Source organism: Oncorhynchus mykiss, chromosome 2 (assembly GCF_013265735.2).
Source record: "Oncorhynchus mykiss isolate Arlee chromosome 2, USDA_OmykA_1.1, whole genome shotgun sequence".
NCBI lineage: Eukaryota > Metazoa > Chordata > Actinopteri > Salmoniformes > Salmonidae > Oncorhynchus > Oncorhynchus mykiss.
Genome location: NC_048566.1, coordinates 73,396,459 through 73,409,051, shown reverse-complemented (window position 1 = coordinate 73,409,051; position 12,593 = coordinate 73,396,459). Strand labels below are relative to the sequence as shown.

The following is a 12,593-nucleotide window of genomic DNA, read 5'->3' as shown; positions in this document are numbered from 1 at the left end:
ACTTTGTCCATTCAGCAAAAATAAATAACAGATATGATTTTAGACTTAGGCCTAACCATGTAATAACATCCAATATGCAATGGTTGATTAGACATAGCTGACTTTGTTAGGGTTATATTCTTACTAAAGAGTCAATACAGTATAGTGGATTATCCTAGAAGGTCTATCTGGTAAACACTCCACCCTATCCTCTATATTATTATGTCGTAAGTAGAAAAACAGAAGACCTAGCCCTTTTTTCTCCAGTACAACCATAACATACATTTTACATGTCTCATAAAAGTGCTATTTGAAAAAATATGACACATTTAAAAAGCTTTAGACAAATATGTACTTAAAAATGTCATCTAAAAGATTGCCTATTTTTTCAAGTCACAAACGCAGTGCTGTTTGCTTCTGTAAACAAGATGCCAGTGTGGCACAATACAAATTCTGTTATGTTGGTTTGTATGGACAGTGTAGACAAAGATTTTTATAACTTAACCCAAGATAGACCATAGCCTGTCCTTTCTTAGTCCACTCTGTACGTAACAGATTCTAGTTTTGTGAACAGAAAACTGTATTGAGATCAAATGTTTCATTAATCAGAAAATGTGCATAATGTTGGTCAAAATCCATCTCTCTCCATCTCCTACCACTGCTGGCCACTAGGCTTCCTCTCATCACCATATTTTGTAGTGAGTGGATACGCCAACCGGATGATTCACACTTATACATCCGGTGAAATATCTGGCTCATTGTTCTGTGCTATAACTGCAGTCCAGATTATATATGCTATTGGCTTCAATAGTGAGTGAGTGAGTGAGTGAGTGAGTGCATTTTTTAAATGTTTACATTTTTTATTTCACCTTTATTTAACCAGGTAGGCTAGTTGAGAACAAGTTCTCATTTACAACTACGACCTGGCCAAGATAAAGCATAGCAGTGTGAACAGACAACAACACAAAGTTACACATTGAGTAAACAATAAACATGTCAATAACACAGTAGAAAAAATAAAAAAAGAGTCTATATATACATTTTGTGCAAAAGGCATGAGGAGGTAGGCGAATAATTACAATTTAGCAGACTAACACTGGAGTGATAAATTATCAAATGGTAATGTACAGGTAGAGATATTGGTGTGCAAAAGAGAGATCACAAAGAGATTAGGCTATAAAGTAACATCACAAAATATGTGGTTATCTCACCTAGCTATCTTTATTTTATTTGAATTCAACTTTATTTAACTAGGCAAGTCAGTTAAGAAAAAAAAACGTATTTACAATGAAGGCCTACCCCGGCCAAACCCTGAACCACTCGGGAGCCCTTAAGATGAATGCTCTAACTGTAAGTCGCTCTGGATAAAAGTGTCTGTTAAATGACTAAAATGTAAGATACACTTACAGAGCATCAAAGAAACTTCCATAGTACACAGGTCAATACAAAGGTCTTACACATATGGAGGAATGTACATGTGTTGTCAGGGGTTCACCTAGGGATCATGATGAGGGCTGTACCAAATGTTTTATGTATTATAATAATAGATTATGCTTATGTTGTATTAAGAGAAGGAGAGGGGTTATAAGACCCCTCCCTCCTTACATTTACAGGGTCCTAGACTACAGATTAACAATATACAGTATATATAAAGTGGGGCAAAAAAGTATTTAGTCAGCCACCAATTGTGCAAGTTCTCCCACTTAAAAAGATGAGAGAGGCCTGTAATTTTCATCATAGGTACACTTCAACTATGACAGACAAAATGAGAAAAAAAAATCCAGAAAATCACATTGTAGGATTTTTTATGAATTTATTTGCAAATTATGGTGGAAAATAAGTATTTGGTCACCTACAAACAAGCAAGATTTCTGGCTCTCACAAACCTGTAACTTCTTCTTTAAGAGGCTCCTCTGTCCTCCACTCGTTACCTGCATTAATGGCACCTGTTTGAACTTGTTATCAGTATAAAAGACACCTGTCCACAACCTCAAACAGTCACACTCCAAACTCCACTATGGCCAAGACCAAAGAAAGAGGTAGTTGTTTGGGCTAAATTATAGGTGGGCTATGTACAGGTCCAGTAATCTGTGAGCTGCTCTGACAGCTGGTGCTTAAAGCTAGTGAGGGAGATAAGTGTTTCCAGTTCCAGAGATTTTTGTAGTTCGTTCCAGTCATTGGCAGCAAAGAACTGGAAGGAGAGGCAGCCAAAGAAAGAATTGGCTTTGGGGGTGACCAGAGAGATATACCTGCTGGAGCGCATGCTACAGGTGGGTGATGCTATGGTGACCAGCGAGCTGAGATAAGGGGGGACTTTACCTAGCAGGGTCTTGTAGATGACATGGAGCCAGTGGGTTTGGAGACGAGTATGAAGCGAGGGCCAGCCAACGAGAGCGTACAGGTCGCAATGGTCGGTAGTATATGGGGCTGTGGTGACAAAACGGATGGCACTGTGATAGACTGCATCCAATTTGTTGAGTATGGTATTGGAGGCTATTTTGTAAATGACATCGCCGAAGTCGAGGATTGGTAGGATGATCAGTTTTACAAGGGTATTTTTGGCAGCATGAGTGAAGGATGCTTTTTTTGCGAAATAGGAAGCCAATTCTAGATTTAACTTTGGATTGGAGATGTTTGATGTGGGTCTGGAAGGAGAGTTTACAGTCTAACCAGACACCTAGGTATTTGTATTGTCCACATATTCTAAGTCAGAGCCATCCAAAGTAGTGATGTTGGACAGGTCGGGCAGGTGCAGGCAGCGATCGGTTGAAGAGCATGCATTTAGTTTTACTTGTATTTGAGAGCAATTGGAGGCCACGGAAGGAGAGTTGTATGGCATTGAAGATTGCCTGGAGGGTTGTTAACACAGTGTCCAAAGAAGGGCCAGAAGTATAGAGGTGGATCAGAGACTCACCAGCAGCAAGAGCGACATCATTGATGTATACAGAGAAGAGAGTCGGTGCAAGAATTGAACCCTGTGGCACCCCCATAGAGACTGCCAGAGGTCCAGACAACAGACCCTCCGATTTGGCACACTGAACTCTATCAGAGAAGTAGTTGGTGAACCAGGCGAGGCAATCATTTGAGAAACCAAGGCTGTCGAGTCTGCCGATGAGGATGTGGTGATTGACAGAGTCGAAAGCCTTGGCTAGATCAATGAATACGGCTGCACAGTAATGTTTCTTACTGATGGCGGTTAAGATATCGTTTAGGACCTTGAGCGTGGCTGGGGTGCACCCATGACCAGCTCTGAAACCAGATTGCATAGCAGAGAGGGTATGGTGAGATTTGAAATGGTCGGTAATCTGTTTGTTGACTTGGCTTTCGAAGACCTTAGAAAGGCAGGGTAGGATAGATATACTGTAGGTATAGATATCTTATAAAGAAACATTTTGAGACATGTGGGACTGAGACAAAACTCTGCACTGCCTAGGCCTTAGAAAACACTGGAACTATCGTATCTCTCTTGCAAGTTTATATAGCTGTGTATGCATGAGCTTGGTCTGATGAGTAGAATGTAACGACGTATGCAGTGACATCACTAGGGATGGACTTCGGATTTAATAAAATAACTTGGGACCTTTTCTATTTTGCAGAACTTACTCAGGAACATGCGTAATATGCACCACTTGTCAACTTCTGTCTGCAATTGCATTAATAAAGTATTTTGAATGATTTCATTAAAGCTATTGTCATAATGCTAATTTCACCAATGAGCCAATGATTGACAAGGAACAAGGAACGAACCCCAGATATTCTAATCTGAATTATTTTACACATTTCGATGATTTGGACATTTTACCAAGGCACAATGAAATAATTATCTTATCTTATTTTGTGATGTTCACAATTATTCAGCCATGCATCACACGCTGTTAAATAAAAAAAATGCCAAAGCATGTCCATCACTCATCACAAAGTACTGGGTTAGTCATGGATGTCAAGTCAAGACAGAAGGATCTTTGAATGTGAAATGGGATTAAGGTATGTGGAGCTGCCTGGAGCATACCTCAAATGTGATAGAGGGAAATCCCACCAGGCCTCCCAGCCAGCCAAGAGATGCATAGATGAATGCCAGTATCGCAAGGAATGCTATCAAGGCCTATTGATGTAGATGCTCCACTGCTAGCTGCTTCCAAAATGTTCTGTTCATCACTGGGGAGTTAAGACAGCCTAATATGATCCACAGAAAGTCTATTAAATATACAACAAAATGCAGGGGAATGTAAAAAATCAGTAAATGGCAAACACATACACACAAACACAAAACACAAAAACACATACCCACAAGCCACTTTGATATTTTCCCTCTGATGTAAATTTGCTCTCTTCTGTCTCCGGATAGGACAGCTTGGAGATTGCCAAGGCACATGGGGCAGCCATTACAGAGGCAGATATCATAGAGGATGCATCAATCTGTGGGGCATTGAGCAATCTCAATCTCACATAACGATGAAGATCAGTTACATTAGAATTAACTGAGACAAAAGACGAAAAACTGGGTACTGTAACGATATTCGTCTTCCTCTGATGAGGAGTATGAAGGATCGAGCATATATGCATTGTGGTACGTGTCCATGTTGATCATTTATTAACTTCGAACACCAAAAACTAAATAACAAGGAGAATGAACGAAAACTAAACAGTTCTGTCTGGTGAAGACACAGAGACAGAAAACAATCACCCACAACTAAAATGGGGAAAACAGGCTACCTAAGTATGATTCTCAATCAGAGACAACGAATGACACCTGCCTCTGATTGAGAACCATACCAGGCCAAACACATAAATACTGCCTAGAAAAAAGAACATAGACTACCCACCCCAACTCACGCCCTGACCAAACTAACACAAAGACATAATAAAGGAACTAAGGTCAGAACGTGACAGGTGCATTGGAGGGATGGCTCTTTGGTCTTACCCCAAATGAGATGAATGCACCCATCACACTTCCTGCAATGGTAACAAAGCCTCCAACCATGACAGCATGCACTTCAGATTTGGTCATGTCCATCAAATAGGGGCGAATCTGCAATGGCGCTTCAGTCTGATGAAGAAAACATTATAAAGAGGAATGCTTTAATAAATAATTCAACACAGCAAGTGGATAGAATCAGCTAAGCCTAACCAAGTTGATTTAATGTTTAACGGATGCCCCGCTTCACATTATTTTTAATTAATGATTGGAACTATTAATTTGAATCGATTAATTTACAAAATAATTTGACGAAATGAACGATTACCATACAAATATTTTTAAACGGCTGAAGCAAGCACACACATTTTCTACAGGAAATTTACCTTTTTTAGTTTAGCCCTATTTATCTTACCTTAGAAGTGTTTAATTGAATTGCAATGTCCCATAAATTGAATGCCCAAATCAACTTGAAGTATCTACAAAACAAGTTTTGCAGCCACATAATCCAAAACAAAGGCTAGCTAAATATTTTATACCTAAAATGACTGTTCGCAATAAACAAATGAATAATTTGATTCACATGATTTGAGCAGTCATGGTGGACTGAATTATGTGAATCAAATTAATAATTTGTTGAACTGAGTTACAGTTCATATAAGGAAATCAGTCAATTGAAATACATTTGTTAGGCCCTAATTAGTTAAGAACAAATTCTTATTTACAATGACGGCCTGGGAACAGTGGGTTAACTGCCTTATTCAGGTGAGAACGACAGATTTTTACCTTTTACCTTGTCAGTTACTGGCCCAATACTCCAATCCCTAGGCTACCTGCTGCCCCGATATTGGTGGGAACTGGAACACACTGTTGTACATGTCGATCCAGAGCATCCCTAACATGCTAAATGGGTGATGTCTGGTGAGTATGCAGGCTATGGAATAACTGGGACATTTTCAGCTTCCAGGAATTGTGTTCAGATCCTTGTGACATGGGAATGTGTACTATCATGCTGAAACATGAGGTGAAGGAGGCGGATGAGTTGTACGACATTGGGCTTCAGAATCTCGTCACAGTATCTCTGTGCATTCAAATTGCCATTGGTAAAATCAAATTGTGTTCGTTGTCCGTAGCTTATGCCAGACCATATCATAACCCCACCGCCACCATGGGGCACTCTGTTCACAACGTTGACATCAGCAAACCGCTTGCCAACACGACGCCGTCTGCCATTTGCCCGGTACAGTTGAAACCGGGATTCATCTGTGAAGAGCACACTTTCTCCAGCGTGCCAGTGGCTATCGAAAATGAGGATTTGACCAAGAAAGTTAGTTGCGATGCAAGACCCTGGTGAGGATGGCAAGCCCGCAGATGAGCTTCCCTGAGATGGTTTCTGACAGTTGGTGCAGAAATTCTTCGGTTGTGCAAACCCACAGTTTCATCAACTATCTGGGTGGCTGGTGTCAGACAATCTCGCAGGGGAAGAAGCCAGGTGTGGAGGTCCTGGGCTGGCGTGGTTACACGTGCTCTGCGGTTGTGAGGCCGGTTGGACATACTTTCAAATTCTCTAAAACGACCTTGTTCGAGAAAATAACATTACATTCTCTGTCAACAGCTCTGGTAGACATTCCTGCAGTCAGTATGCCAATTGCACGCTCCCTCAAAACTTGAGACATCCGTGGCATTGTGATGTGAGAAAGAAAAATACATTTTAGAGTGGCCTTTTATTGTCCACAGCACAATGTGCTAAATCCCCTTGAGTTCTCGAGGGATAATTAGGGGGTTACCCTGACCAGGACTCAAACTGTGGTCCCTGTGACTGTCATTCCAAAACCCTTATTTAAATGGCTCAAATCTCTTGGTAAGGTCACTAGGTGTTTTACTAAGGTTGTTTAGTATTTTTACAAATTGTATTGTATTTTGTCATATTTAATTTTTTTTCGCTCGCCTCACTTTTCAAAAAATGGAATCTGTTAAACAGTAAATCAACTTTGTATGTCCTAATCCTCATCAATATTACTTTGTAAGACATTGTGAAGTGTAAACATCACTTAGTGTAATTACTACAATGGTGTTATCTTCAGTATATGTATCCTCCAATAATTCTTATATTGAAGTAGGAAGTGAAATACCATCGACTACAAACAGGCAAATGTACCTGTCCAACAAATATGTTGCCTGCAACACTCAAGGTCTCAGTGGGTGAGGTTCCCATCGTTATCTGCATTACCCATGCGATCTGAAAGGGGAAAAACACATGGCTTCTTGTTAACATAAATCATACAGTACACACACAAACCTAGAGCCATATGTATATGACTGTGCCCAAACATAACACAGAAGCTTCATTTTGGGCTTAATGTTTGAAGGTCTCTTACCTTAATGATGAGCCATTGCATTATTCCAAGGAAATAAAGAACTGACATCACACTGCTGAAGAATATCACAATGGGCAAAGCCTGGAGAAGGAACAGGAACATATATTGATCAATCCTGGATTCATTATCAAATAAATGTTTCTAGTACATCTACTGAACTATTGCTCACTGACCTGAAATGCGAAGATGTCGGATACTAGTGGTCCAAAAACAAATGATGACCCGTGTTTTGTGTAGTTCAAGAATATCTGAAAACGAGGGAAAATATGATTATCTTCTCATTTGTATTCATGTCAACAATGAGAATCATAGTTTGTAATTCCATGCAACTAGCTACAATTGTTACTTACATAATACTGTCTCATATCAATGGTTAAGACAAAATAGCAGTTTTAGATAAGAGAGTCTGTAGATTAGAGAGTCTGCCAGGTCACAGTTGTAAATGAGAACTTGTTCTCAACTGGCCTACCTGGTTAAATAAAGGTAAAATAAAAATAAATAAATAAAAAAGTGGTTGTAAATAGCTCCATGGGCAATCTATGAGATTTCACTGTGCCTCATAAAAGAGGAACCTCCCAGATACAAGGACAATTTCCAGGTAGTTAAGGTTTACTACTTTAAGATAAGGAGATAAGGAGCAGTTCAGCAACAAGGATACCTGCACTTGCTCTCCAAGCCATTGGAAGGCTGTGAGTCCTGGCTCTGTCCTTATGACAAACAGTCCGATACAGAATTGTAAACCAAGACCCCAAAAAACTGACCTCCATGCCACCTGAAACAGAGACAAACAAACACACTTGACATACTCTTCAAACAATGTTTGGATATGTATTATCGTTTAACAAGTGATTCTCCATAAATTGGTGAGTCAATGGAAGGAATTACTAGGCGTAACTGGTAAAAGACATACAAGGCCAAAGGAAGTCCACAGCAAATTCAAAGTCTAAAGAAAACAGTCATAGATAAGTGGTTATAACCAATCATGTGTTATTAAAGGTAGACATGCAGGAAAGCCTGGCCACTCTCATCCTGTGATGGGATCGGAGCGATCTGCTGTGATGTTAAGCTTACCTCTGTCCTGTGGGCTGAGAAGATGAAAATGACTAGAATGAACAAGTAGACCCCTCCAAATGAGATAAGCTGCTCTGGTCGCTTGCTTGTGCCCACAACGAGCCAAGTCACTAGCAGGACCAGCACCACAACGAAAACTCTAAAGAACCCACAACAGACTCTCAGTCAACAGAGGAAAATACACTCACCAAATTAATTCATTTTCTCAGACCATTTAAAGTGTCCATATTAAATAGCTTCTTACCCTATTATCCATCCCGGGAAATTGTTGAAGCATCTTTGAGCTGGTATGAAACATTTGGTTATGCTATCTCCATGGTATGTCTTCACAAGGTCATAGGCTTTGGAGACAACTGCCAAACTGGTGAGGACCACAAGGGCAATGGCCCTCTCAAAGTCTACTATGCATGCTGTGATGAAGTATGCCACATAGCCTGTGATATAGAAACAAAGGTAATATCAAAAGAGCATCACATTGTTGTGATGAGAAATTGTCAGGGGACTGATTCTTTGAACATTCACTTTCATAGGATAATTCATAGGATAATTCATAGGATAATTCATAGGATAATTCATAGTATAATTCATAGGATAACTCATAGGATAATTCATAGGATAATTCATAGGATAATAGTCTGTGTGACGAATGCTATGTTGCAAAATACTGTGTCGGGACATATACACTGCCTCTCTTGAGAAATCTTGTCATAAATTAACAGACAAGTTCAAGAGAAGCTTTAATCAGTTTCTCAGACAATCCTTGACGTAGGCATGCACGTGGCAAGTGTTGGGATTGATTTATTGATAGACCATTTAAAATTAATATTAGATTAGAGGCATTCTGTTTACTTTGGAAACCAAATAATTCACTTTGCCCATTCAGCAAAAATAAATAACAGATATGATTTTAGACTTAGGCCTAACCATGTAATAACATCCAATATGCAATGGTTGATTAGACATAGCTGACTTTGTTAGGGTTAAATTCCTACTAAAGAGTCAATACAGTATAGTGGATTATCCTAGAAGGTCTATCTGGTAAACACTCCACCCTATCCTCTATATTATTATGTCGTAAGTAGAAAAACAGAAGACCTAGCCCTTTTTTCTCAAGTACAACCATAACATACATTTTACATGTCTCATAAAAGTGCTCTTTGAAAAAAATATGACACATTTAAAAAGCTTTAGACAAATATGTACTTAAAAATGTCATCTAAAAGATTGCCTATTTTTTTCAAGTCACAAACGCAGTGCTGTTTGCTTCTGTAAACAAGATGCCAGTGTGGCACAATACAAATTCTGTTATGTTGGTTTGTATGGACAGTGTAGACAAAGATTTTTATAACTTAACCCAAGATAGACCATAGCCTGTCCTTTCTTAGTCCACTCTGTACGTAACAGATTCTAGTTTTGTGAACAGAAAACTGTATTGAGATCAAATGTTTCATTAATCAGAAAATGTGCATAATGTTGGTCAAAATCCATCTCTCTCCATCTCCTACCACTGCTGGCCACTAGGCTTCCTCTCATCACCATATTTTGTAGTGAGTGGATAAGCCAACCGGATGATTCACACTTATACATCCGGTGAAATATCTGGCTCATTGTTCTGTGCTATAACTGCAGTCCAGATTATATACGCTATTGGCTTCAATAGGCCGTTTAGTTGTTTTTCAACTATACAAACTCATTTCACTTAAAGGATTTTGTCAATTAACTCGTGGATACCATTTGTATGTCTCTGTATGCAGTTTGAAAGAAGTTGCTAACTAGTGCTAGTACAATTGCTATTTAGCGTGCTAGTAGATACCCATAGACTTCCAGTCATTGCGCTAACACTAATTACGGCATATGGAACTACCTTAAACTTCCTTCATGCTGGACAGAGACAAAAATTGTATCCACGACTTCATCTGACTCTTGGGAAGTAGATACAAATCCCATTACCAAAATCACAAAGTACAGTGCCTTGCGAAAGTATTCAGCCCCCTTGAACTTTGTGACCTTTTGCCACATTTCAGGCTTCAAACATAAAGATATAAACTGTATTTTTTTGTGAAGAATCAACAACAAGTGGGACACAATCATGAAGTGGAACGACATTTATTGGATATTTCAAACTTTTTTAACAAATCAAAAACTTAAAAATTGGGCGTGCAAAATTATTCAGCCCCCTTAAGTTAATACTTTGTAGCGCCACCTTTTGCTGCGATTACAGCTGTAAGTCGCTTGGGGTATGTCTCTATCAGTTTTGCACATCGAGAGACTGACATTTTTTTCCCATTCCTCCTTGCAAAACAGCTCAAGCTCAGTGAGGTTGGATGGAGAGTATTTGTGAACAGCAGTTTTCAGTTCTTTCCACAGATTCTCGATTGGATTCAGGTCTGGACTTTGACTTGGCCATTCTAACACCTGGATATGTTTATTTTTGAACCATTCCATTGTCGATTTTGCTTTATGTTTTGGATCATTGTCTTGTTGGAAGACAAATCTCCGTCCCAGTCTCAGGACTTTTGCAGACTCCATCAGGTTTTCTTCCAGAATGGTCCTGTATTTGGCTCCATCCATCTTCCCATCGATTTTAACCATCTTCCCTGTCCCTGCTGAAGAAAAGCAGGCCCAAACCATGATGCTGCCACCACCATGTTTCACAGTGGGGATGGTGTGTTCAGGGTCATGAGATGTGTTGCTTTTACGCCAAACATAACGTTTTGCATTGTTGCCAAAAAGTTCAATTTTGGTTTCATCTGACCAGAGCACCTTCTTCCACATGTTTGGTGTGTCTCCCAGGTGGCTTGTGGCAAACTTTAAACAACACTTCTTATGGATATCTTTAAGAAATGGCTTTCTTCTTGCCACTCTTCCATAAAGGCCAGATTTGTGCAATATACGACTGATTGTTGTCCTATGGACAGAGTCTCCCACTTCAGCTGTAGATCTCTGCAGTTCATCCAGAGTGATCATGGGCCTCTTGGCTGCATCTCTGATCAGTCTTCTCCTTGTATGAGCTGAAAGTTTAGAGGGACGGCCAGGTCTTGGTAGATTTGCAGTGGTCTGATACTCCTTCCATTTCAATATTATCGCTTGCACAGTGCTCCTTGGGATGTTTAAAGCTTGGGAAATCTTTTTGTATCCAAATCCGGCTTTAAACTTCTTCACAACAGTATCTCGGACCTGCCTGGTGTGTTCCTTGTTCTTCATGATGCTCTCTGCGCTTTTAACGGACCTCTGAGACTATCACAGTGCAGGTGCATTGATACGGAGACTTGATTACACACAGGTGGATTGTATTTATCATCATTAGTCATTTAGGTCAACATTGGATCATTCAGAGATCCTCACTGAACTTCTGGAGAGAGTTTGCTGCACTGAAAGTAAAGGGGCTGAATAATAATAATTTTGCACGCCCAATTTTTCAGTTTTTGATTTGTTAAAAAAGTTTGAAATATCCAATAAATGTCGTTCCACTTCATGATTGTGTCCCACTTGTTGTTGATTCTTCACAAAAAAATACAGTTTTATATCTTTATGTTTGAAGCCTGAAATGTGGCAAAAGGTCGCAAAGTTCAAGTGGGCCGAACACTTTCGCAAGGCACTGTATCCCTTTAATATTCATAATTTGTTTGGAAAGCTGGATATGTACATCTCACATTTGAAAGAAGCATAGGAGAAAACCAGTTCCATGAGTGCATCTAAGGACAGCTATTTGTTCCACTCGTTACTGCTCACAACTAAAACAGTCTCAGACATCCGACAAAGTGACAAAGTGCTACGGAAATGGAGACAATCTAGCTGAACCGCATAAAAATCAACTGGCCCTCAAGCCATTCCAGAGTAGGATGAGAAATTGAGAATACATTACTGGTCATTTAAAAGTAAGCTCTGGCGATGTTCACTGGCTATTAAGCCATATTTGAAGACAATGAAATGTATTAACAGGTGTTAATGACCACATTTATGGATTTTGCTGCAATTAAATTGAGAAGGTCATGAGTCACTGATTTGGTCTCACCTAAGTGTCCTTTAGCAAATGATTCCAAGTAAATAGCGTATGATTCATACCATTTCCTTGTATTGTTAATAGATACATTTACAAGCAATACATTAACTAACGGCATGATTTGACACATTTTTCTATAGTCTCCAACGGTCCTGTTTTTAATGTATTAGAAGCAACATTTTATGACATAGTAGCCATTGTAGAAAAAGCGCCATGTGTAATAAAAGATTCCAATAACCAGAATTGG

The 12,593-nt window shown here is 39.4% G+C and overlaps 1 pseudogene; it reads right to left on the bottom strand.

Annotated features, from left to right (window-relative positions):
* Positions 1-3,264: 3,264 nt before the first annotated feature.
* Positions 3,265-8,793, bottom strand: LOC110495840 (annotated as a pseudogene).
* Between the last annotated feature and the right edge of the window lie 3,800 nt (positions 8,794-12,593).